This window comes from Peromyscus maniculatus, chromosome 17 (genome assembly GCF_049852395.1).
Source record: "Peromyscus maniculatus bairdii isolate BWxNUB_F1_BW_parent chromosome 17, HU_Pman_BW_mat_3.1, whole genome shotgun sequence".
Lineage (NCBI taxonomy): Eukaryota > Metazoa > Chordata > Mammalia > Rodentia > Cricetidae > Peromyscus > Peromyscus maniculatus.
Genome location: NC_134868.1, coordinates 14,070,116 through 14,095,142, shown reverse-complemented (window position 1 = coordinate 14,095,142; position 25,027 = coordinate 14,070,116). Strand labels below are relative to the sequence as shown.

Sequence of the window (25,027 nt, the reverse complement as noted above, 5' to 3'; positions counted from 1 at the left end):
CCAACCATTGTCAATAAAAAGCTGTATGGCCAATAGTTAGGCAGAATTTTGGGAGCAGAGAGAACTCTGGGAAGAAGGAGGGTTGAGTTGGAGGAGTCTCGGGTGAGCTAGATGCAGAAGAAACATGGAAAATACATAGATGAGGTAAACAAGCCTCAGGGCAGCATATAGATTAATAGAAATGGTTCATTTAAGTTGTAAGAGCTGGCTGGAGACAAGTCTAAGCATTAGCAGTGCATTTATTATTAATAACAAGTCTCTATGTGGTTATTGGGGGAATGAGGGGTGGGACAGAACTGATTGGCAGTCTAGATGGAAAACTCCACCTACAGCATACCCGCTAGAGCACCAGCTATGAGCAGGCTTCCCGGGCTGATCTGCCCGTCTTCATTTGCAATGGAGATCTTCTCATGGGTATAGCACAGAAAGTAGATGGCCAAGAAAGGAATGTCCCACAGAAAGCCTGCACCTACAAAGGTGCCAAAGAACCCCAGATCTCACACCACAGACAGAGCACAGACTCTAGGGCCAGTGGTGATCTCTCCAGCCACTTGCAATCAAATCTTGACAGTTTCTAAAGGATTTGTGAAAATCCCCTAGCAGCCTCCTCCACAGCCTCTTGCAAAAATCTCTGCTGCAAGTGGACTGAGCCATCTTCATGCACAAATTCATCACTCACAAAATCATTCCTTGTAAGTTTTAGGGCTTTCTCTAGGGTAACTCCCAGTAACTGTGGCAGCAAACCTCTATGCAGTACAAAGAAGCCTTCATAGCAGAGCATTTTCTGAAAACAGTCAAAGCTGTTTTTATACAAGTGCTCTCCCACAAAGGAGCCAGTTGATCATTGACTCCACATTCGATTCTTTACAAGACCAAGTCTTTACAAGATTTGAGTCTTTACAAGATACACAGCAGTGGCTCCAACTGCTTGTGCAACACAACTCTCAGTAAACTTGTGGGCTGACTCTGCAAGCTGTAAAAGTGGCCGAGGTATATCACCTGAGGCCTTCTGCTGCCTCTGGGCCTCAGTCAAGTTGAAGGATACAGTTCTTTCTTCAAGGAAAGCATGCTCAATGTCTGCTAAGGTCATATGTTCCCCTGGCTCAAATAAATCTGCTAACTGAAACAAGATGTCAACTTCCAAGGGTGTAACCAACTACTCCTTAGTCACCTCCACATCTTTCCTGCTGCCAGGCAGAATGCTATAGGTCATTCTAATGAATTACATGTTGTTAAGGTGCAAATTAAATGAATCAAAATAGGAGAAACTAATTCCAAGGCATATCGTGCCGCCAGGCATTCTTCAACAAAATGAGTCAAGACATAGGGGTAGACAGTCACCATAATGTCTCAGAAGTCAATGGCTGCGACTCTTCCAGTCTGGGCATTGCCACATTGGACAAAGACTGCTTTGCGTGCTCTAACTGTATTTCCAGGAAAAGGTGAGTGAAAAAGTAAGATGTCTTTTTCTTTCTTTTCTAAAACGTAGTTATAATTCACAAATTCTGAATCCGAGTGAAATGGAATATGTTGGTGAGTTGTAGTCTGTCGAAAATCTTGCTTACCATCCCCAAGAGCAACCTCTCCTTTAGTAGCTTTGTCAAATGGCTAGAAGGCCACCTTGAATATGCCATCCAGCAAACACAGGACAGTTTCTGTAGAAGACCTCAGAGTCAGCTCAAAACACTCCAAGATGAAGTTCTCAGCACAAAGGAGGGAAGGGATAAGGGACAAAGACAGGAGATAGAAGAAGAGGGAGAATGGGAAGGGAACAAAGGAGAGGAAAGGAAAGGGGAAAGAACTGCCTCTGGATGGAGAGAAGACAGATGTGGCCCATAGGAAAATGGTAAAAGGGAAAACCCTGTGTTAGGATGATGTGTTGAATTTTAATTGGGCATGTTAATTAGGTGAATCAAAGGGAATTTTTTCATCGCTGGACTTCAATACTTTGCTAGCTAGACCTTGGTAGTCAGCCTAAAGAAGTGACCAAATAAGGGAGTAGACCTTGGGATCTAGATTTAGGAATGTAATCTAAAGGTTCTTAGCAAGGCAGCAGAATGGGAGAAAAGGGCAAGGCATGCCAGAACCCTGTTTGCCATGCTTGGGCTGGCGAGAGTCCCTTCAAACTCAAATGTTATAAATTCTTGGAAGGATATTAACCAATCTTTGGTCTGATCCACCACACTACTTAAAAGTTTCACAGTCTTCGGATTGGTTCGTCCTTCTCCAAAATATTCAGATTCCAGTGATAAAGTCATCTGAAGACAAAAAAAATCATCTTTTTTTTTCAAAAATGTACTTCAAAAATATTGTTCTGAGTTCAGCTGGATCTGCTCTCTTGGTTAAGGCCACCTTGGCAGCTGTCATGCTTCTGTATGGGTGTGGGCGACTGAGGGATCTGCTCCTGAGTTCACTGAAACTAGTTACTCCTGCGTCACACTTCCAGTCCCAACAGCGGTGTGGGCAGCAATTCACCCTAGCCTTTGACATGTATTTTATGTGTATGACTAAGCATAAATGACTTGAAAATAAGAGGTGCCAAGCTGTTCCATTATATTCTGGCTGACAGCATTATTTGGAAGAAACCCAAGGTTTGGAGGTACGAACTAATCTAACCTTTGCCTACACTTTGTATTAATTTGCGTTCTCATTTGCTGTAACAAAATACCTGACCAGGAATACCTTAAAGAGGAAGGGTTTATTCTGGCTTAAGTTTGAGAGGTTGCATACAGTCCATCATGCCTGAAAAGGCAAGGCAGCAGAAGCAAAGCGTAAGGTAACTGGTCACAAACATTAACAGCCAGGAGGAAGCAGAGCAAACAGGAAATGGAGCGAGGCTGTAAGCCTCAAGGCCCTCCCCCAGTGACCCATGTCCTCCAATAGATTTCCTCTTCATGATTCCACACCTATCCAAAATAGTACTACTATTAGTGAAGGTCCAAGTGTTCCATAACACGAGCCTCCTTGGAACTGTTTCACATTCGTGCCAACACCCATTTAGGAATACAGCAACAAATCATCCCTTGAATCCCCATAGGTTTTCCTATGCTATCAGGTCAAGAGTCCCCTAGTTTGTCAACAATGGGCATAAAAAGGGAATTTTTTGTATCTCTTTCTTGACCCAAATTTCTCCATTTCCTTCATTTTCCCCATTCTGACCATGACTGCCTAGTTTTAGTAGGTTCAATATCCATATAATCCAAAGGGAGGCTGGAATGCATTATTGTGCACTTGAGGAAAATATCAAATATGTTCTAATAGTCATCAGCTAGTTCCGGAATATATGGAGATCTTGAGGTTTTTGTTTGTTTTGTTTTGTTTTGTTTATCACTTGTAATGTCTAATATTGATTGCTGACTTGATAGTGTATACAATCTCCTTGCAGATACACCTCTAGGCTTGTCTATAAAGGATATCTAAATAAGGTTTAGTGAGGTGGGAATATCCATCTTAAATAAAGGCTTTACCATTCCTCAATCTGGAGTCCCAGACTGTCTAAAGAGTAGAAAGCTGGCTGAGCAAGACCCTTCACCATTTCCTGCCTCCTGGTTATACATGCAGTGTGAATAAACAGCTGTCCCAGGCTCCTGCACTCTCAAACTGAACTCTTCCTTCTTTTAAGTAGCTCTGGCCAGGCATTTTGTCATAGCAGTAAAAGAATGAGCAAAAACATTACTCATTCATGTTATCATAAAATTTAAATTCAAGCCCAGACCCTGAGACCACCTTTTCCTTATTGATCTAGTATGTTCCATCTTCAGCTAAGCTATTCTGGACCACAGATAATCCTCTCCTGGTTTCTGAGAGTATTTGTCTCTAGTGTAAAACACACACATATACACACACACACACACACACACACACACACACGGACTTGAATCCAAATGTGTCTATTTTCTAGCAATGCTCCTTCCTCTACTGTTCTATCTTCATCCTAGTTCCGTCATCCTGGTGCTGTTGAATTTGCTCCCTGACATCCAGCCTGGAAAATTGTGAGTCTCATCACTTACTTTTGCTTGCCTGTGGTCGTAGGGCCTCATGAAAACTGTGTTCTTAACACTGATATTTTCAGTCAGAATAGCAAGATTTTTTTTAATCTGAAACAATACATCAGAGGACCTAAGGCTCAGTTGGTACGGTACTTGTTGTGCAGGTATGAGGACCTGAGTTCTGGACCCTAATATCCATTTTAAAAAGTCAGGCATGATCATGCATGTCTATAACCCTAATACAGAGGGGATGGGGCAGAGGATGAGAGATACACAGATCCCCAGGGCTTGGTAGCCAGCCTGTGTAGTCAATCAGTGATCACTGGGTCCAATGAGAGACCTTGCCTCAAGAGGAAAGGTGAAGAGTTGTAGTGGGTAGATGTTCCAGCTTTGACCTGGAAGTACTACCCCCAATGGGGCTTCTGGTAACTGTCACACCTACCTATTGCCTGCCCTTGAGGTGGGGCTGAGACAGGAGGCCTTAAGACAGAGATCCAGATGTGCAGACCAAGCAGAGTTCTCCAGAGAACACAGCTGGACTGCACTTCACCTCTTCTGGATCCTGTAACCTATTCCTTTACTTGTTGTAAGTTACCCCCAAAATAAACCTCCTTTTTTACTATGTGGCATTGCCTTAATAAATCCTCCAATAAAGAGTGACCTAAAGAAGACACACACCGACCAATGGTCTCTCTGTGCCTGCCCATCCACACACAAAGAATACATAGATTGGATCAGAAAGGAAATGGCTCCGGTAAGAGAATTGAGGTCTAAAGAAAAATGAGAAGAGATATATTCTTTCCTGAGTATATTTCATCCTTGTTTTGTATCATGTGCACAAATAAAACTATTGAAACTGAAGAGCGTATCCACAATCTTCACAGATGGCTCTGCTACCGTCTCTTTTTCTTCATAGACTAAGAAATTTCTTGTTTGAAAATGTCTCAGAGCTTCCAACTGCAATTGTTACAGTAAATAATCAAATCTCCCTCTAAGTGGAGACTCACCCTTGTCTCCTCCCTTAAGAAATCTACCTTGGGCATGTCATGGACCCAGCTACAGGACCACCCCTAGAAAGAGTGACTGGCTTTAAGAAAATGTGCTTTTCCTTCCCAGAACCCCTAGTCCAGTCCCCAGGAGCCACCATGAGATTCTCCTGAGTTCCACTCCTATCCCTTTCTGGGTCTTTGTTTTTTGTTGTTGTTGTTGTTTGCCAGAGCCTACATATGCTTTTAAATTCCCTAGTACTTTGGGCTTCTCAGTCTCTTTCTATAGCTCCCCTATCCACCACATGGCTAACCTTTATACCTGCTTATCGGAATAGCATAGCTTGCTTTTTCATCCTCTTTCTCTACTCTTGGCAGCTATGAGACATAGAGCCTGTCTGTCCCAGAGTGTTTCTATTAAATTCTGCTTGAGGTTCCTTACGAATCCATTCTGTTTTTCATTAATGAGACTGAATACTCTGAGAGGGATCCCGAGTTCTCTGGTATTGTAGGGTGGTTACAGCAGGGCTCCCTGCACAGTTGTATCTTTTCTACCTTTCACTTCCTTAATAGGCAGAGAAAACAATCCTGTTTCTGCACTCCCAGGCAGTATCGTAACTGTCAGACTTCATCTTGGAATAGAAAAAAAACTAGTGTCAGAGGATCCTACGTGATGTTTCATTTTACCACTTCACTAATCCTAAACAGAAAGTCCAAGTTCTCAGTCTTGGAAAGCAGCTAGTGTTCCCTCTCCATAAAGAAAGGATCACAGCTCAGAAAGGAGGAGTCACCTTCCTCAAAGCCTGTAGACCAGAAGTATTGGAGATGAGACCAAAACTGATGGCTCTAAGATCCTTCATGATTCATCTAGTTTCCTTTCGTTCCATTTTTCCCAACCTATAACAGTATCAACAGTCTACTTTCGAGGTAGACAAACACATAGTCATAACTAAACTTTTGTGGACGTTTTCATTTTCTTACATGTTAATGCTTCTTGTATTCAGTACTGCTGACAGTGAGGCTGGATGTGTCTACCGAGAGGAGGGAGTGACAATCTTGAGCATTTCAGGATTTAGCAGCATCCTTAGCTTCTACTACTGTATGTAGCTCACAAGCACTAGTACCTCAACTTTAAACAACCACGACTTTCTCCATCATAGTCTTGAGGGGGAACAGTATCCATGCGTGTTTTCTAAATAAGTCATCAATTGTTTGGTTTTGATACAGAAAAAAAATGATTACAAAATAAAAGTCGTGTTTATTTTTTTATTAAAAAATGAAAGTCAAGTGGGAATTACGAGAAATAGATAGCAACTTTTTTTCTCAAAGTGACTTGCTCAGTTGGCGGAGGCTGGACAATATCATCAAGGAACTAAGTGCTCTCCAAATTGTTACTTAAAATTCTTATCCCAGGAGAAGATGCTGAGGGCAGAGGCTATGCAGACTATTCTCGGAGAAAGTCCTCCCCAGACTATTCTCATCAGTGGTTCCTCATGTCAGCAGTAGCCCCAGGTGACGCTTCCAAGCTGTCTAAGACAGCTGGCCCTGGGTCCCTGGAGCCTCGTGCTGTTCAGAGAACTGCTCCTCCATGACTGGAAAGAAGGAAGTCTCCCATGCCTTCATTAACAGTCAGTACCTGAAGCCCTCGGCAGGAAGCCGCAGGGACCACCACAGTGGTCGATCCAGAATAAGTATTTCAAAGTTGTTTAGATCTTTCAAAGCCACTAGTCACTGTAATACCTCAGAGTGTACACAGTCCATTGTCATTGTCTCTTTTAGCTCTCTTCATCTCTACAGATGTCATTCAGCTCAGAGAAAGTTTCTTTCCATGTTGCCCCAGCTCTGGCTCTAACTTTCTGAGTATTTTACACACTTACTAACAGTCCTCAAGCTTTATTTTATCTTCTCATAAGGCACAGTGGCATATAGACAGAGCAAACTATAAAATATCCCTGGATGACATCTTCAGCTGCTTCTTTTACAGAGAATGATCAAGATCTGTTTGCAGCCTTAAGTCTTTGCTGAGGCAATGCTAACCTTCACCATTTAAGGGTAGTTGAGCACATAGAGCAATAAGCGCTAACGAGATTCCAAGTACTTACAGTACCACCTTGCATTAAAGGCCATATAATAGGGAAGAAGTCTAAAGAGATGGATTGGTGGGTAAAAACACTTTGTAGCTAGAGTTTTCCTGCCTTGCCCACATTCAGGACAAATCTCTGTCACCTGCCATTCCCGCAGCTGCGGAACTGGTGAGTTAGAGAGATGTCCTGACTGTGGGTCAGGCAGGACCAGAAAAACTCTAGCTACAAATGGCGCCCAACATGTTGGCAAGAGTTTCCACCTAAAACCTAAGAAAAAGATTCTAAAATGGAGCTAAAAACAGTTCCAAGTTGTCTCTTTCAAGTTAGCGGCTGCCTGCATGTTTGAGCTACTAACACGGGTTCCTGGTGTGTGTACTCTACCTGCAGTATGGTAGGAATGAGGCCTCTGCAAGTGGCACATTAAGTTGCGTGGTGGATTTAATCTTTGCTAGTACAAAACAAAAAGAGGTTTCTGAGCTACATGCTGCTTGGATAGAAGCATAGACCCACTATTTCTGAAAGTTGATGGCTCCCAGAGCTGGCGGGAAATGTACCACCGACATGTTGGGAAACTGAAGTGGGTGGAACCAGCAGCCACAGTACTGTTTCAGGCTTAGAAGGCTGCAGTTTAAAGCAATAGGCTCAAGGTAATATAAAACATAAGCCACGTAAAGATGGCTACCACACAGAGAATCTGGATTATGTTCTCTTTGATATTTGTAACTGAAGAAAAACATTTGATTGCAAAAGCTGTTGAGTTATGCCAAAATGTATATTTTAAAGGTACCTTGACTTCAAAATTTGGATATAAGGATATGTTGCTTTGGAAAGGAGGCTCTGCTTTTGTTTCCACAAAAAGCCAGAGGCTATGGATTTGTTCCAGATTAAGATACATCAGGTTTGACCAGCCAAGTCCCCCTGAAAGGTCTCCAATGACACCAAGGCCCAGATGATCCAACATCCAGAATGGTTTCAAGGCAACTAGCTCAGATGATACACCCTCATGGATTACTCCATAATCCTAAAATTTTCTTTGTGTCCCCATAAGATACAGTGCCCCCCTCCAGCAGGAAGTAGTAAGAGAAGCTATGCCCAAATTCCCAAATATACCAAGTTGGCTTTGGAGATGTGTAAAAGTTAAAACCTTCCTTTAAAAAAGAAAGAAAGAAAGAAAGAAAGAAAGAAAGAAAGAAAGAAAGAAAGAAAGAAAGAAAGGAAGGAAGGAAGGAAGGAAGGAAGGAAGGAAGGAAGGAAGAAAGAAAGAAAGAAAGAAAGAAAGAAAGAAAGAAAGAAAGAAAGAAAGAAAGAGAGAGAGAAAGAAAGAAAACGGGGAAGTGCTCTGGATACTGATTGGCCAGTGGCCAGGCAGAAAGTAGGTGGGACAAGGAGAGGAGAATTCTGGGAAGTGAAAGACTGAGTGAGGGAGCCACTGCCAGCTGCCGCCATGACAAGCAGCATGTGAAGACGCCGGTAAGCCACGAGCCACATGGCAAGGTATAGATTTATGGAAATGGATTAATTTAAGCTATAAGAACAGTTAACAAGAAGCCTGCCACAGCCATACAGTCTGTAAGCAATATAAGTCTCTGTGTTTACTTGGTTGGTTCTGAGCTGCTGCAGAACTGGCGGGTGACAAAGATTTGTCCTGACTGTGGGCCAGGCAGGACCAGAAAAACTCTAGCTACAATACTTGCTGTATAAGTATGAAGCTCTTAGTTCAAATCCCCAACATCCATGATGTAAAAAGGCTGACTGTACCTATAACCCCAGATTGAAGGAAGGAAACAGGTAGATAGCCCCAGCCTGACTAGCTTAAACAGTGGGCAACTAGTTAAGGGAGAGACTTATGACAATAAGACAGATAGCAGTAGAGGAAAAGAGCTGATGTTTTAATCTGATCCTGACATAATGTGTACACTCATGTGCTTATACAACACACCATATATATCATACATACATACACCACACATGAACATAAACTTGTGAGCATGCACTACTCAACTGTATTGTAACTTCCAATTATTGTAATTGTTTGCACATGCCTGTAAGCTGAAGCAATGTGATCATCTTAAAGTCACAGAGGAATCACAATGTCAACTCCAGCACTTAGATGAAATTGACCTGAATCCCTTTTGAAAGTAGAGGTACAATAAAATTTGAAACAAGTTAAATCTATCCACTTTAGAAAATAGTTTGGCAACCTCTCAAAATATGAAACGGGCTCTTATAATCTGAACCCCATTCTCAAGCATATATTCAAGAGAAATGAAAATGTCCAGTCAAAAACTGGCACATATTCATAACAGCATAATCCATAATAGCAAAGAGTGGAAACAGTCAAATCCCTACCAATCATAGAATGAACAAAAAAAGTAAATATAGCTTAGCTATTTAGGGGGGTATTATACAGCCACACATGAAGAAAGTTCTAACACATTCCACAATGTGGATGAGCCTTGAGAGAAAATTACGATGATTGTAAGAAGTCACAAGAATATATAGATATAGATATGTAGTATGTGGCTGTATTTATATAAAATATACAGAATTGTGTTTACAGATGCAGAAAATTGATTAGTGATTGCTGAAATCTGATGAAGAGGAGTGACTGCTAATTAGTTTGAGATTGCTTTCCAAAATTGTAAAAATATCTTAAAATTTATTCTGGTGGTAGATGCAACACTCCACGGATACATTTAAAATTCCAAATCATAAAGCAAAAACAACTTCAAAATGTCTCCAAATGCATCAAAATCATCATCACAAATATCAGGTACCCATGAGCAGTCAAGAAATAACATGTCTTGGGAACTTCAAGATATATTGAAATTTGTACTGTGAATTCAAGGTATTAACTTAACTATGATCAGACTTCACTGAATGGTCTTTAAAGTGTCACTCAAAGGCATTTGCTTACCAGATGTTGTTGATGGTAGGCTTACAGTCTAATGGCATCTAGTTCTCTTTTTAAACTAGTCTGAACTTCACTTAAGATGATTGTAGAGACAGCTGTCAAATGGGTCCAGATGAGCAGGTTCACAATTTGTCATTATATGACCGAGAATTGTTGCAACCAAGGCTGAATAAAGCACAGGGACAAATAGCCAAATGAATGGAAACACATGAACTATGAACCAAAGGCTGAGGGGCCCCCAACTGGATCAGGCCCTCTGAATAGGTGGGACAGTTGATTGGCTTGATCTGTTTGGGAGGCATCTAGGCAGTGGTACCAGGTCCTGGGCTCGTTGCATGAGTTAGCTGTTTGAAACCTGGGACTTATGCAGGGACGCTTGGCTCAATCTGGGAGGAGGGGACTGCACCTGCCTGGACTGAGTCTACCATGTCGATCTCAGTCCTTGGGGGAGGCTTTGCCCTGGAGGAGGTGGGAATGGGGGGTGGGCTGGGGGGCAGGGGAGGGGGGCAGGAAGGGGGAGAACAAGGGAATCTGTGGCTGTTATGTAGAACTGAATGGTATTGTAAAATAAAATAAAATTAAATTAAAAAAAAAAAAAAAAGAATATTGTGCTAAATGAGTGCAAATTAATCATTTCTGAAAAAGAAAAAAAATATTCACTTCAAAACACCAAGTCTGGATGTTTTTTAAAACACAGAACCTTTTTATGCCAGGCTAACCTCACACTCACTGTGCAGCTCAAGGATGACCTTGAACTTCTGATCCTCCTGCCTCTACCTATGGAATTCTGGGATAACAGTGTGCACCCCCTCATGATTGTCTTCAGTGTTGGAGATCAGCCATCAGCAAAACCGAGCTTAAATCCCAGCCCCTGAAACATTTCAAAGCATTCAATTGTTCTCCATAGAAAATAGTTTGATTCTCTCAAAGTTTCAAGTAAAAATTACATCATTCTTTGGGAACATACATTTTGCATTTGAAACATATTCAAAAAATGGTGTCTTGTTCCCCTTCTGACAAGGTGGTAAAACCCAAGGTAAACAGGGAGTAAATATTTAAATTTGTTTCTCTTAATCTCTGAAGACATTAATTCAATAAATGTAAATAAAATAGTGACTCTTCATTAAATAAAAGTTCAGTTCAACAAATTGTCTTCCAAATATACAGCTCTGAAGACCATGACTAGTTAAGTCATTTCACTTTTGATTTTGCATTTGTTTGTTTGTTTGTTTGTTTATTTGGTTAGTTGGTTGATCCGTAAGTTAGTTGGTTGACTTTGGAGACAGTCTTTGTATGTAGCCCAGGGCCTGGCTTTGTGTTCCTTATCCTCCTGCTTCAGTTTCCCAAGAACTGCATCATAGGCATGCATCACTAAGGTCTTCTAGCCTTTAACACTAAAAATAGAAATCACAAATACATGTCCATCAATAGAAGTATGAAAACAAGTTATTCCCAGTACAACATAAAACAATGGACAAAATAATAGAGTGGAAATCAAATTGACCTCCTTAATTTCTGAGGTCATAGCATACTCCTTTGTGTTGGAACAGTGTTTCTCAATTATGAAAATGAGCACATTGCAAACTAAGTGCCCTGTTTTGCTGCATCTCATGCTGGTGTGATGCTTGTTAATTTACTCTCATTTCATAAGTTTATTTCAGCAAAATATCTCCCTGTCCTCTGCAAGAGGTGTGAATTAAGATCAAAACCGGTCTGTTTCAGCATCTACCGCAATGTAGCCACTCGGGAGATCAAACACGCACACGTTCTCTGTATTCTTTTATGTAAAAGAAATAGACTGGGTTGTCTCCTTCAGGAAACATATGAGAGATTTAAAACTTGAAAAAAAATGAAAAGAAAAATCGCACATAGGGACAAGAATAAAATTGCTGCAAAGAGAGAAAGAATGGGAAAAGCTGGACTGTCATTCAAGTCTCCTTGCTAAATAGGAGATCAAACTCTGGGTTTCTCCATTCGGCTTCATCCTGTTCCCTTTTATGTCATTTGGAGAACACACGAAGCAATTAAACCCAGGGCTGCTATAGCCACAAAGGTTCTGGATGGCCTGGCACTCGCAGCATCAGAAAGAAATGACTTCAGCACAGTGGGTAGATTTTTTTTCAGGTATCACTTAGCCTGGAAGCTGTTCTTTCCCTGCCAAAAAGCCAGGGCTATCTCTAACAACTTCTTACTGCCAGGCAAAGACAAGGGGAACACAAAGCCAGGAGAAATTTCAAAGAGAAAGCCAAAGCCTGATCTGGGAGCTGGTGATGGGGCTGGCATTCTTCGAGCCTGCTAGGAAAGAGAATAAACCTTTGGCAATAAATTAGGAACCTGGGGAATTAAAGCTATAAAGTGCAGTTGAGAAAGACTTTTATAATAATTAACAGCAGGGTATTGCAATAGAGAGAGAATCAAAACCCTCTCTGTTGTGATAAATGTTCTAATAGAGAAATATAGGACACAGAAAAGTAAGCAACATCAGATCTGAGGCCAGACCAACAGACCAGGGCCCCAGGCTCAGCAAAGCCTATGTCTGCCTGGCCCAGCTGCAGTGAAATTACCCACCTTTTAAGAATTTATAAGCACACCCAGGAAGGACTAACAGTGAGAAGAATTCCAGCTTTTTTTTTTTTTCAGTGAACCCACAGCTCAGAGGAAGGGTATGTATTCTTACATAACTCATTTAAGAAAGAAAACTGTGCTAAACATGACTCAGCACATTTCCCACTCACTCAAAGATAATAAGAAATGGTAACTTGGATATTTACTTTAGTTTAGAGAAACCTAAATATCAATGCACGTGTGGAAGGGGGGACACATTTTCTGAAGCACAATTTGTAGCGGATGTGTGTGTGTGTGACTGATTGATAAACTAAACTATGCCTCACATCTTTCTGTTGGTACAAAAGTAACACAGTCCTGCCCCACTCCTTCTATGTTATCTGTATAAGTTCCAAAACCACATTGAAATAGTTGTAGAATAACTGAAACAAGAAGTCGTCTCTCCATAGCACTTCCTTAAGAAATGCATCACAGTGTGCCCAATCCTGTATAGAATCCATGTCTCTAGAAGAGGGATCCAAAATGGGTCTTTGTAGAGATGTTGATGAACTTGGCCCAGGTCATCCTACACACAACTTCTCTTAAGTCATACTCTCAAGACATGAGGTATTTCAGACAATTCATTTTTTTGCTCTATGCAATTAAATCACATACTAGCGGTAGGGTCTTAAAGCAGGAGATAACAGACTGTTACTGTAAAAATAATAATGGCCAGATGAGATTTGCTCTATATCTAAGTTGGGATTTTTCATAACTAACTTCTTTTCAATTTTTCCCTTTATTATTCTATTTTATGTGGAGGGGCGTTTTGCCTGCATCCATCTCCGTGCATGGTCACATGAGACCAGAGGAGGGAGCAGATGCTCTGGAACTGGAGATAAAGGAAGTTGTTGTCATAATGTGGGTGCTGGGAATCTGACCCAGGTCCTCCTGGGGGAGCACCCAGTGCTCTTCACCACCTCCCAGACCAACACTGACTTCTCTCTAACAACAAGGCATGGAATTCAGCAGGAACTTATGTGTCTAACAAGGATCCCAAGGACCTGGACTCACAATAATAGGAAATAACAACAGCATGCTTCCTACCCACTTCTTTTTTAATTTAAACTATAAAAATACTATATTGCTTCAGTTAGACAGTGCTTCGGGTTATAGCTAAATTTCTCTATGTGTTTCTATCTCTGAATAAAAAAAAAATTTAAGTAGGCTCAGAGGATTTGAGCTACTGGAAGTTATTTCTTTGTGTTTATTCTTGCTCTGTGCCCTGCCAAGAATCATAAAATGGGTCTTCTGGTATTCTGACAAGGCTTGCTTGTGCTCCAACAGTTTGGAAATCTTGACCACATCGCATCATTCTGATGAACTAAAATGAAAGGGGCACAATAAAAATTTAGAATATCTGAGCTGAGACAAAGATAAAATATCCACATGATGGTGGTCATGGTGAGTGAAGACACAATTTCAACACTTTTGTCTCTAACGAGGAAGATACAGCTGATGTCTGTCTATTCCTGGGCCAAGTACTTCCTATCAAGAAACTGTAGCAAATCCCTCCACTTGAAAGGTCATGGTTTCAACCTGCGGTACAGCAAACTTTATCTGTGGTGTATTTAAGACATGACAGGAGTGCCAAACCAGTCACTGTCAAATGCTTGTTAAATATATGTGGCTTAATTACACTAAGGAGGTTTGAAAATTTCCAGTCAACTTAGGTCTCCATTTTTCTTATAAATGATTTCTTTTCATCTATTAACATTGATTCATCATTTCTAATCACTGAGTACTGTCCTAAGCACACCATACACATTATCTCCTTTAATCCTTACAACTCCTTAATCATTATCCCTATGTTATTGGTAGAAAACGCAGACATGGCCGGGCAGTGGCAGTGCACGCCTGTAATCCCAGCACTCAGGAGGCAAAGGCAGGCGGATCTCTGTGAGTTCGAGACCAGCCTGGTCTACAGAGCTAGTCCAGGACAGGCTCCAAAGCTATAGAGAAACCCTGTCTTGAAAAACAAAAAAGAAAGAAAGGAAGGGAGAGAGGGAAGGAGGGAGGGAGGGAGGGAGGGAGGGAGGGAGGGAGGGAGGGAGGGAGAGAGAGAGAGAGAGAGAGAGAGAGAGAGAGAGAGAGAGAGAAAGAAAGAAAGAAAGAAAGAAAGAAAGAAAGAAAGAAAGAAAGAAAGAAAGAAAGAAAGAAAGAAAGAAAGAAAGAAAGAAAACACAGACATGAGAAAGGTAAACGTTTTGAAGGGGTCACCCAAGTGATCTTAGAGAACGGGGGCCTCAGACCTCCAGTCTAGCTCAGAATCCAAGCCCTTAGCACAGGCCTCTCGCATCTTCTCTGACCTTCACGTGAGGCAGAAATCTCAGAAGAAAGCAGACTTTCCCACCTTGCATTCTGAAAAAAAAAAAAAAAAAAAAAAAAAAACACTTCTCTTCCTTTCACAGAATATAGGAAAACAAAAATTGATTGCCACAAAAGATATGCCCAGACAAGTCTAATGTTTTAAGATGTCACTTTGTCTCAGTCTGGTCCACTAAAGACAGACAGACAGTATTTCCCGGGACTCTGTGCTGCTCTTCCCAACCTTGCTTAAGCCTAGATTTATGACGGCAACTGTGTGCCCTCTCCCACTAGGAACATTTGGATGCTGAGAAACCTTCGGATGACGACAACAGGCTGAATCTACCAGGTGGAGAAGAGGGATGCTTTCAATATCCTGCAATGCATAAGATACCTCCCCCAAAGAATATATCTGGTCTAAAACATCAACAGTATCACTGTTGAAGAACTCAGACTTCACTGTTCATCTCTACAAATCCTTGTGTCAGCAGCAATGTTTGATTGGCTTATGGGGTCACTGGAGTACATACAGTGCACAAAGCTGATGGAGAACAGCTTCACGATCGCTCATTTGCCCAGCCACTTCACATACCTTCATGTGGGTGACATAGCTTTGAAGTCTAAAGCTTTGAAAAGTCCCTGGGATTTGTTTTATTAATTCTGCTACGAATGTAATGTAATTTTTCAAATATCTAAGAAAGAATTCTTTGGCAAGGTGACATTGTCAAGTTAAGATGAAAACAAGTTGCATTTATTTCCCATCCTAAAAAGACATGGAGATTTGGCAATCATCAAAGACTGTCACTTTCAACTTTCAACCATCAATGCCTAAGACAATCTTTTTTTTAATTGCAAGAATACATTTGTTTCACACTGTGATTTTGGAATATTTATCACAAGGGTAAATATGAACACAATCCCTGTCCATCAACTTAAAAAAGGTTACAGAGAGGATTTTGCCTTCATAGAAAGAAAAAAGGATTTTTCTGTAGACTGTAGCTTGTAAAAAAAATGTCCTTGAAAATAGAAAATTCTTAGGGTTTTCTCATTCTTTGTACTACTTGGAAGTATAAAGGAGTCAGGAATGAAAGTAAATCAAAACAATTTCTTTTGTACACTAGGGTTCATACACAAAATGCTGCCACTAAAACACCAGCAGTGTGATGGGTGGCCTCCATCATTCTCTCTACTGGGTCTGCCCATTAGCTAATATGTCACCAGCCCACATTTTTGTGCAGAAGACTGAGCCCTCTAGGACTGGCCTTTCAAATAAAGAAAATTGACACCCACAGGAAGAGACACATTAAATTGCCTCTTTAGTTTTATGCTTTAACCAGTGGTGTTAACCAGCATCACTCAAAAGACTTCTAAAGTGTGTGTACTTTTGACAGTAGACAGTTGTGAGTTATGGAATCAGGGCCCAGCATCCAACACAAGTATAAGATAGTCAATGCTGAGTCTAGAACATTCCATTTGCTAAAAGAAAATGACACTTCTCAGAAATCATGAACAACATATCACAAGACTATTCTCCCTAGTTCTAATATTTAAAAAAGAATGCAAGAAAATGCATAAAATAAATGAAATATAGAGAAGAGCTATCTTCCAAAACTGCATATCCCTTGTCTTGCAGTGTGACTTTAAAAAGGTAAAAATACACAGTGAGAAATGCACCAATCTCATAATTCCCTCATTAAAGAGAAAATGGAAATCACCCCCCCATACAAATGGAGAAACTCAGATCATTTAAGATCTGTGTATTTGGTTCATATTCAGACCTATTAAGTCTTTTGTTTTTGTGTTGATTTTAATTTCCTGCTCCCCAAAGACATTTCCAAAAGTGTTCACTGTCAAAGACATCTTGTCTGTAGCAACTGTTCCATTTCTCATGAAGTGCTGAAAGGATCTCTTGCTAGAGGTTGTCACACGTGGCAGGCCCTGACTCTTATCAGGGCCATCAGCTGCTAGCAGTCAGCTGCTCGTTTTGCAGAAAATTTACTTGTATGAATTCTCTGAGACGAGGATAAGTATGCACTCCAAAAGAGATGCTTTAGCTTCTGCTAAGAAATTTTAAACTCTAGTATTTTGTTCAATGTGTGACATCATGGGCTGTATTCATATTGGTATTTGAAAATGTTAAAAAGTGAAAACAGGAAGTATATCATAGAATCAACGAAACAAGTTATAATTTTAGTTTTTCCAGACAATTCAAAATATCTCCTATCAAAGCTAATTCCTATCTCCCTCTGGGGATAAAAGCATAGGCCAGGAGATATTTTATTTCTATTCCCATCAGAATAGGGACATACACTTTCTGATACTCTGCTAGCAGACTCTCCAATGTGTAGAAACTTTACTCTTTGTCTTCTAGGAAGATTCTGGTGTTTGGGTCCCATTCTCTTCTAGATAAATGTCGTTACAGAAAAAGCAACGCCATTGCTACATTTATCTTCCTGAGCTATTATCTTCTATGGGACTTGGATTCTAAATATTTTATCTGGACCCCTTTTCAGAACATATCATGGCATTTTATCCAACCTCTAGAAAACTGCCTATCCACTCTATTACTGAGCAGAGACATCTCTATTAAAGTAATTGCCATCTGGCTCTCATTTCTTAGTAGAAAGCAGAGCAGGACGGCAGAGAGTACATGTAATTGCCTTCTGTAGAAAATGGCAAAATTACAGTAAAGAAAAAATAAAATAACCCACAGCAATGAATACAAGGGGCAAAACGTTTCTAAGAGGTATAGTAAGAGAAAGAGTATTGATTGGTTTAAGTAAACAGACGTTTTTCGATTTTCTTTGCAATGCTATGGATCATATCCAGAGCCTTGGAGTTTCTACATAAGAACTTTGTCAATATGTCAAATCCTCGCCCAGCTCAGTCATCTTGACTATTTCTAATTGTCCTTTCCCAAAGGACAAGCAAGTTGAAGTTCTGAGAAAAAAAAAATTACATTTTATTTACTTTACAGAAGTGTGTTGTGAAGAGGGAGGGTGCATGTGTACCATGGCAAATGTATGTACATCAAAGAAAAATGAGGCAGCGAGTTGATTCTTTCTACCATGTGGGTTCTGGGAATCAAATTCAGCTTGTGAGGCCTGGCAGAAAGCAGTTTTACCCTCTGAGTTATTTCACTGACCTACAAGTAGAAATCTTAAGGATTCTCTTCTCCAAGGCAACGGTAAGTCTATGAAACAATAGAAATGTTCATTAGTCCAATTTAGCCACATAATTCAAGGTGACGTTATATATAACAAAAAATAAATAATTTTTAGTATTCATTTAAAATTAATAAAGATACCAAAAAACTACCAAAGGTATCACATCAAAATACATGTGAGAAGGGGCTGGAGAGAGACGAAACAGGGCTAACAGCAGTAGCTGATCTTCCAGAGGACACGGGTTCCACTGTGGAGACCCAAAAGATGGCTCCCAACCATCTGTTAACTCGTCCCAGGAGATCTGTCGCCCCCTACTGGCAACCTTGGGCACTGAGCACTGCATGCACCCGGTGCACAAACATGAAGAAACAATAAACCAATAAATCATTTTAATTTGTTAAAATACCTGTGAGATGGTACTCTGTGGTGGTGGAACTGACTTTTCCAGGTAGAACAATAGGTTTGCTGTGAGCTGGAGCATAGGCAAAATCATTGAAATTATATCTTCAGAACAATTGCACTTCCTTTTCCTCCTCCTCCTCTCCCTACTCTTTCTAACCTTCCTCTTCCTCATTCTCTCTCTCTTTCACACATACAAACACACACACACACACACACACACGCACATGCACACGCACACAAACATACGCACACACCTTTTTCTCCAGCTCAAGTAAACTAAAGTTGGTTTTGAAATGCAAATACTTTCCTAGGAAAAATCTAGGTGTTACTGATCATAAGTGAAAACCTTTAGACTCTGGCAATTCCGTGGCTACCTTAATCTGCTCAACCTAAAACCAAGCTTGCCACTGAGAACAAAGCCCAGTCTCTCAGAGAGATTTGCCCATGGGACTCCAATTCAGGGGAGACGTCCTTCAAGAAAGCATAAACAAAAGGAGTTCATCAGTACATATCCTATCAACTCTTTCATGGTTTAAAGATGAAGAGACAGCTAAGAATTGCCAACTATGCAGGAAAACAAGAAGGTTAAAGGTAAAAGTAGAATAGATTGACTGCAAATGGGGATGATATCTAGGATTTGAGAACTGTTCTAAGTCTGGACTGTGGTGGTGGTAGCACAAGCTGAAAAGTTACTAAAACCCCTGGAAGAGAGATGGACACAGTTACACAACAATTAAAGCTATTTTCAAAAGATAGTTGACAGGTCAGAAACAGGTGTTAACACAAAAATGTAGCACATCATGTTAGATAATGGTCAGGAAAAACTTACAGAACATTGCCACAAGACAGAGGCTAACCACATTCTTCCCCATCTGTGTTTGCCAATAATCCTTACCCAAAACAAATGCAAACTGTCTGCGCTTGTTAGAAAGAACCAGAGGATGTGACGAGAGAAAAGGAGAGCTGAGACAAATTACCCATGAGAACTTGTTAGGAGTTACAGTATCATGGCCTGAAGTTGGAGACTAAGCCTTCAGGTCCCAGAAGGAGCTTCAATTAGAAGGGGCAGCCATCAAATACAGCATGCTGAAACTCTTGAAGGGGAGACAGACCTTTCAAACTCCAGAACAGTGAGAGCATTCGTGACTGAGTTACGCTACAGGCAGCATGATGAAGTCTTGAAGAAAGAGAGTATGATGGTATCCTGAAGAGAGTGAGCCTTCAGGACTGCAGGAAAGCAGAACTTCCCATTCTGACAGTCTTGGAGCAGGAGGGACACTCCACACCACATGACACAGGGAGGTCTACCCTTCACCTAAGAAGTTACAAAACAGAGAGGCACCAGATAAAAGGGAACCTACATATTAAAATTGTCTTGCTCTTGCTCCAAATCACAAAGAGTGAGAGACGCTTCAAGGCCATAGCGTAGCATACATATTTTTTTAATCAACGTTTTATCTAGAAAGAGAGAGGCCACCAGGCAGGGTGGCCTGATTTCTTGGAGAAGCAGCTACAAGCTGTATGATCTTAATAGACCTATCTTGAGGATAAAATGTGCTTTTTAAGTTGGAACAAGATGTCCATTAGGAGTTATACTCCCACTCACCATACTAAGAGATGAGGGGCTATCTTTCTTTAAATTTTTGCTTACTCCATTTATTTATTATATACATGTGCATGTGCACATGCTACTAGTCACCTGTGGAGATCAGAAGACAGCTACAGGAATCAGTTCTCTCCTTCCACAGTTTGGTTCCTGGGGATCAAACTTTGGCCATCAAACTTGGCAGCAACTGCCATTACCAGCTGAGCCATCTTGCCAGCCTTCTATATTTCTTGATAATTACGTTTTCAAAGAATAGCCCAGATCTTTGATAAAGACACTCCTGAGTCTTAAGAATGGTCAGTAATCATCTAAAAGAAGTGTATCTCAAAGCAGTGTAGAATTAATGTGTAATTACCAGTTTTCTACAGTAGGAACTGTAAGAAAACTGTGATCAGAGGCCAACCCACCTGACGCTTAACCACACTGGAGACAACGTTTTCAAACATAGTATTTTTTTTAGTTGGCATGCAAAATGACTGGTTAATGATTACAGTGTCTTTTACATTCATCATTGTATTTTGCTGGCATTTGCCTCCCAACCATTATCCTCCTTTGCCAAGCTCAGGACTTAAAGCCTTCTTGACCACAAGGAAATCAATGAAAGAAAACAATTGGCCCCTAAAATGAAACAAAACACAGAGAAAAGCGGAGCAAAAATGACAACAAATTTTTAAATGTCTTAACTCATTTTTGAGGAGTCATTAAATGATTATATCTTCACAAGGAGAATTCAAAAAGCCAGTGCTACAGTCAGCTCCTGACCGGAGGGACAACAGTAGACCCGTGGAGGTGGGGAAACTTCTCAGCAGAAAGAAAAAATGGAGAAAGACGATGATAGAAAACATGAGTCTATTATTTTCTGGACCCTTCAAATCCCCCAAGCCGTAAATGCAGAAAGCACAGAGAAGCTGCAGAGAAATGGAATTCTACTGCTAAGGAAAGTTTGAGCAGCACAAACTTTCAGTTTATGGTTTTGGCTTTTCACACTATGATTTAAAAAAGAAAAGGCAACTCATTTTTCTGTGCTAAGCCAAAGAACACCACAGAAAGAATAGGTGCTAGGAACCTTTGTTTTATTTTCTAGGAGGTGAGAAACCACAGAGAACAGCTTGAGCTCTAGGCTAGCTATTCAGATAGCTAGAGGTGAATTATTAAATAACCATGGGATTTTTTTAATCACGCTTTACCTATTATTTGGCCTCAAAAGATATTGACCACACGGTGGCTCTATCCAATATAAGTCAAATAACTAAAATTAGATTTATTAAATCACTTTTAATTAAAATGTTTTGATTATATTTCACTATTTCTTTCAGTGCAATATCATTTCCTTTTTAATATTCCTTTTCCTTTTAATTTTCATCTTTTGTTATTTCAACTGAGAAGGGTAATAAAAAAAGGACATTACACCAGACAAAACAGTGATCAAAAAATAATCAAGGAAATATTTAATATAAAATTCAGTTATATCATTGATCTAGGCAACCTGAATGTTTTCTCTATATTGTGCAGGCAGAGGCCAGTGTTTATTATGAGAAAATGTCAACATTACAACCTCCACACAGAAAACTTGACAAGTAAAAATGCCAAAGTTGACAGCATGGAACATGTCTTTGTATTGAGTTGGGCTAAAGTGTCCAAGAAACTGGGAATACACTCAGTAGAATGGTCTTGCACGGGGAGGGAAGATCTTCCTGGTATTGAGCGCTCGCAAAGGTTGCTCTATACTCGAGTGACAGACAGGAATGATAGAATTCCCTTAGGGCAGTGGAACCCAGATGACATCAGGACTATGAATCTACTAACCCCAAATGGACAAAGGCAAAAAAGAGAGACCTGACAGATGCGACAAGTTTGTAAGAGTAACCCAAGAATGAAGGAAAGGTGGCCAGCGTGCAATTGGCCCCTGTGGTTCTGGAATCTTCCAAAACATAAAAGCTATTGAGGAATAGGCTTCAGATCCCAGGTAAAATATCTGTGCATCTTATAAAAATGGCTAAATGAAAACAGAACATGTGCTCTGAAGTCAGGCTTTATTATTATTATTATTATTATTATTATTATTATTATTATTAATACCCATCCTTCAAGGCAGCATGAGGGCCCAGCTCTGAACAGACCAAATGTGTGGTAGTAACTAAAACATCTGAACCTGCAATACGTGGAAGCAGCTAATGGAAGAAATTTCTGTCAGTCTTTATCTCCTAATTGGTTTTGGTGATAAAGTATTTGTTGCCTGAGTTTTCCTTGAGAAACACTGACCAAATATCCATTTAGCAACACAGGGCAGCAACAGCCACAAATAAATGATTGTACCAATGTTTATCCTGGTGAGTCTGTGAGTTTACTTGGGTCACTGAAGGAGCAGGAGTAACTCCAGAAGCTATCACATCACCAAAAAAAGCTCCACCCTAGCAGAGGTCAGAGTTCATGAAAGCAGAGCTCCTGTTGTTTCCTGTTCCATCACCTCAAAGACAGCCTCCAGCGGACTGTAGCTTCCTGTTGCACTTTGTAAGTTTCTTGTGAATTTCTTGAGCCATCCCATTCCCTCTGGGAGGGAATGTTTCAAGTCAGAGGAAATAGCCATACTACAGCATTCATGGCCAACTAAATGATATAATTCCATATTATACAAACCCATGTTTGTAGAAAGTAAACAGGTTCCGTATTTTAAAATGTCAAGGAAACAAACACCTTGAAGTAATAAGTTCATTTGGAGTTCCAAAAGACGAACGAGAACATTTGCTGTTCGGATGGTTTTCTGAGTTAAATGGGTGTGCTCAGCTCTATATGCTGCTTGAAGCACAGCCTTTTAACATGGTTACCAAAACATGAACCTTCACTTCCTTCAGCAATCTTGAGCAGCTACTGAGAGTTGCTGCTCTCCTTCAAGCCCAGTATGTGGTATTTTTGCCAGACTAAAGCAATGGACAATAGCCTTCTCTTCATGGACCACTTTCAGCTAGCCCTTTCCTGAAGAAATGATAGTCTCACAATTGGCCCCTGATTTACTAGAATTTCCGTTTAATCAGTTTACCTAGGCTAATGAATTTTAACAGTAAGTTGGCTTCCTGTCACTGTGACAAGAATACTTGAAAGGAATCTACTTAAAAGAACAAAACTTTTCATTTTAAATTTCAGGGAATTCAGTTCATAGGCACTGGGACCTGTGGCACAGCATATGATTGGGGGATCGTATAGCAAAGGAGGTATAGCCACTGTATGGGGGACCAAGAAGTGAGAAAGAGGAAAGGGATTGAAAGAGAGAGAGAGAGAGAGAGAGAGAGAGAGAGAGAGAGAGAGAGAGAGAATAACTGGGAAGTTAAAAATTTTGGAACAAGTCTACATTTAGGGTGAACTGCCTCAACTGCCTACCACCAAAGGGACACCACTTTAAATTTGGAAGGACTCAAGATACTTGTTTTATAAGCTATTGAAGTCCCCGTATTTCACACAAGACCATTGTTACAAGAACTGCCAAGTCTTACCAGAAACTTATTGCAAGCACAATTCCCTCTTAAAATTGCTAGTTCTAATTGACAATTATTATATAAATTTATGAGGAAAAATATTTTGTTATGTGTTCACAAGACAGGAAAATTAAATCAACCTAACATATGTATCACTTCACATATTTATTGAATTACTATAGAAAAATTCAATCTACTGATGTAGCAAGTTTAAAATAAGCAGCACACTATTACTAACTGCAGTCATCACACCCTGCATTGTGTCTGCAAATGTTAGTCTTCTACCTCACTGAAGGGTGCTCTTTGAACATCTCTCCAGTGCCTAGCCCAGCCCTGGTGTCTGAGAACCATCCTTCTGCTCTCTGCAACCATGCATTTGACTTCTGCAGATTCTTCACATGAAAGTGAGAGCCTGCAATGCTTGCCTTTATGTGCATGGCTTGTTTTGGTTAGAATAATATCCTCCACATTCATTCTCATTGTTGCAAATATCCAAATTCCTTTCATTTTCAAGAATAAATTACATATATATATATAGAGAGAGAGAGAGAAACTGAAACTATATATAATACTATACAAAATAATGTAATAAATATAAAATGGCATATAGAGACTTTTATATATATTATATATTGTTATGTTAAATAAAATTAGACAAAACTCCTTGTGTGTATATACATATATGATATATGTACATATTAATAACATATATGTGTACATAATATCATATATGCACATATATTATCGTGTTTAATATAATATGCATATACAGACAGGTATATATTATCATATTATATATAATATATATTACATATATATTATATATATATATATACACACACACGCATATACACACACACAGAGTTTTGAGCCACTCAAGATGGGTGCTGAGAACTGAACCTGGGACCTCTAAGAAAATAGTAAATGCTCTTAAATCCCGAGTTGATTCTTCAGCCACCAAAAAATACATTTTTAATTTCTCTATTTTGTCTAAACAATGTGCTTTTTCCAGTACATCTATAAAAAACAAAGGCTTTTTATTTGTGTATGTCTATTGAAGTCTGAAAATGCCTTTCTTTCGATAACCAGTGATACTCTGTGCATATACGAATACAGTGAAAACATTGACTCCCACAGCTGTAGATAAATAGAAAGCCTAATGGAAATCTAAGGCCATCCCTACCCTCTGTGCTCTTTGCCCACATGTCGTCCAGTTCAACAGGATTTCTTCCTTGTCCTCGTTCCTTCTTGAACTCTTCAACTTGGTCTCCATAACAGCAGTGTTCTATGGCACAGTCTATTCCCTGAATGTAGGATACTTAATTTTTTTTTTAACTTTCATCAATTCTCTGTGGTTTTCACATCATGCATCCCAATCCACCATCTGTCCTTGCAAACTCCCACCCCAAAGCAAAAACAAATTTTAAAGACCCCCCCCAAATAAAGTAAGAATATTGTCATGGAAGAAGCCCATTGAGTCACACAGTGTCTCCTTTAT

General features: G+C 40.1%; 1 pseudogene; it reads right to left on the bottom strand.

Moving 5' to 3' along the window:
• Positions 1-326: 326 nt before the first annotated feature.
• On the bottom strand, positions 327-18,394 carry LOC102912300 (electrogenic aspartate/glutamate antiporter SLC25A13, mitochondrial pseudogene; annotated as a pseudogene).
• Between the last annotated feature and the right edge of the window lie 6,633 nt (positions 18,395-25,027).